General features: G+C 45.4%; 1 long non-coding RNA gene across 1 annotated transcript; it reads left to right on the top strand.

Moving 5' to 3' along the window:
- Window positions 1-334: 334 nt before the first annotated feature.
- Window positions 335-1,421, top strand: LOC139071752 (uncharacterized). Its single transcript, XR_011521569.1, has 2 exons — window positions 335-529; window positions 1,238-1,421. It is a non-coding gene; the product is annotated as an uncharacterized lncRNA (long non-coding RNA).
- Window positions 1,422-2,642: the final 1,221 nt, after the last annotated feature.

Here is a 2,642-nt window from a genome sequence, read left to right as displayed (position 1 = left end):
TGTAAGGTTCAGGTCGATGGGTGTTCCAGTTAGCTCCGGTTGGGTTGAAGCTAGGTGGCTACATCCGTTAGCTCGGCTCCCACCTCCGCTTTAGCTTTGGGTTAGCTTCAGGTTAGCTCGTAGCTAGTTCGCCTGGGTGTCGTCACTCGAGCCCAGCCTTACAGCCACACCCTCAGCGCCTCCTCTCTTCCCTTTTATGGAATTGTCTGGGCTGGACGGAACCTGTGACACGGTCAAAATGGCGGTGGTGGCCACCTCCCATTATAGACAACAAACGTGTTATTGAAGCCAATGGAATCCGTTTGTCCAGTATATGTACAGTCTATGGCTACGAGCTAACCTGAAGCTAACCCTGGCTAACCCAAAGCTAAAGCGGAGGTGGGAGCCGAGCTAACGGATGTAGCCACCTAGCTTCAACCCAACCGGAGCTAACTGGAACACCCATCGACCTGAACCTCACACGGAGTTTAGGTGGAGGTTTTCTGCGCCTGTTCGTGAGAAGTACCTGTATTAAAAAAGTTTTAAATCGGTAAGTTTATAATTTATTTCCGTAATGAATACATTTTGCTTTGAGCAAGTTTTCAGTACAGTTTTTTTCGGCGCTATCACTCCTGAGTCGCACCAGCCATTAAATGTATCATGAAGAAGAGAAAATATATTTAAGTCGTATTTTGGGGGGACATTTTATTATCTTTCTTACAAAATCCGAGACCAAGCGTTTCACATTGCAACACAAGCACCGGTAACCATAACAGAATGAACAGCCAGCAGAGGAGAGGATGGCGGTGTTTCAAACCCTCCCGGCCGGCGTGTAGAGCTCATTCCTGGGCTGGAGCCGGCCCTCAGCACCCCGCCACAGGCTCTAACAGATGCTGGCGGTGTTTCATATATTTCCAAAACGTAATACTTGTTTGTATCTTGTACAGCCAGCTAGCCTTTATTCTGGACTCAGTACAATTTACCAAAAGTAAAGAGACATTATACAGATGAAGTAAGCACAAGATAACTTACTGGAAGACACAGAGTTATCATCAGAACCAGAACAAGAGCCTGATAACAGTCATGTGAAAATAACAGTTAAAAAGTATGTATGTATAATAGAAATAAAAATATATTAGAATTAGTGTAACTCACTGTGATCCAAACAATAAATCAGCCATAGCTGATTAGTAAATATGACATGAGGTTTGGGAGTTTTTAAGTTTCATTCTTTTATTAAATTTTTTTTCCTCCATAGCCATTTGGATCATTGGGGACAGCTGAGTGAGGCGTGGTGCCCAGAGAGCTGCAGAGACAACCTTGGCCTCCCTGACGTCTGTGTCTCCTGGTTCGGTTGGGGCGGACCATCGACATACATACATGTGCCGACACTGTGCCCTGTTTTATAAAATGTAGTGTTAAAAATAAATGTTTTTGCTCAATTACTGGAATTTCTTTGGTTAAGACAAAAGTGAGGAATAATCATTTACAAGTTATTTGTACAACAGGCCCATTTTAAATCCCAACAGTTTCTTAGCAGACAATAGAAATGTGTTCTTTACTAACTTTACTTGGTTTGAAAATCTTACTAAAATAAACTTGAGTGCCGTATTGCAAAACCCAATCATACTTGTTATGTAAACATTAGCTTTGAAGATATTTTTTACAGATATATATTTGTGTGCAACAAAAACCAAACTTAAATAATTTGTCATTCTTTATTGAAAAACAACAAAATACAGGTATACAGAAGTGTGGGAAAATGATAATGTGAAAGTATTGCACTATAAATGAAGTGAGATGAGATGAAGGTGAGATGAAGGTGGACGCCAGCGGGCTGGACGCCGGACGAGGAAACCTGGAGACGGATCGCTCAGACAGGAAGGGAAGAGCTTCCTCTTACCTTGATGGAATTAAAGTTAGCCGTCGTCTGAACGCCCAACCGTACGGTCTGAGGTCAAAGGTCACAGGAAACACACACCAGTCAGCAGTCATACAGATGCATAAAGATAACTGTAGCCATGGCAACCAGCTGACATGTCCCCACTTTCACCAGCACCTGGTGCCTGCCGGGTCACCTGAATTCCTGTGTGATGTCAGCACGGTCGGCCGTGACTGCTGCCATCAGAGGTGACCTCTGATCAGCTGAATGAACTCACCTTCCAGGGTGACGCCGTGTTAAGAGTCGGCTTCGTCCTGTAAACAAACAAACAAACAAACAAATGAGTGGTAACATAAACACCACGTCTGGTTCTGGTTGAGGCGGAGGACAACATGCACCTTTCCAGGAGCAGAACCCAGATGTTCTTGTTGCTACAAACAGAGACGAGCAGAGTTAACAAACCAGGAAGTGAGAGGGACCAGCTGCTGCAGACAGGTGACGCTCACCTGAGCCTGAACCATAGGAGCCTCCTCAGCCATCAGACCTTCTGACTCCAGTTCAGATGCCACCTTGTTGATGTCCCTCAGGCGGGACTCGTTGGCCTTCAGGTCCTGCAGGACAAAAGCACCTGCTGATTATCTTGTTGCTGTCGGGTTAACAGGTCTGGTGTTAGAACGTGGTGGATAAGAATGTTCTGATGGGCCGAGGGCTCTGAACTCACCCTGCAGGACTGGGCCTGCTCCTTCAGGGCCTGGATGCTGCTGCCATAAGCCGACAGGTC

This window comes from Nothobranchius furzeri, chromosome 9, assembly GCF_043380555.1.
Source record: "Nothobranchius furzeri strain GRZ-AD chromosome 9, NfurGRZ-RIMD1, whole genome shotgun sequence".
Lineage (NCBI taxonomy): Eukaryota > Metazoa > Chordata > Actinopteri > Cyprinodontiformes > Nothobranchiidae > Nothobranchius > Nothobranchius furzeri.
Note: the sequence above shows the minus strand (reverse complement) of the source record. Positions and strands in the feature narration are given on the sequence as shown.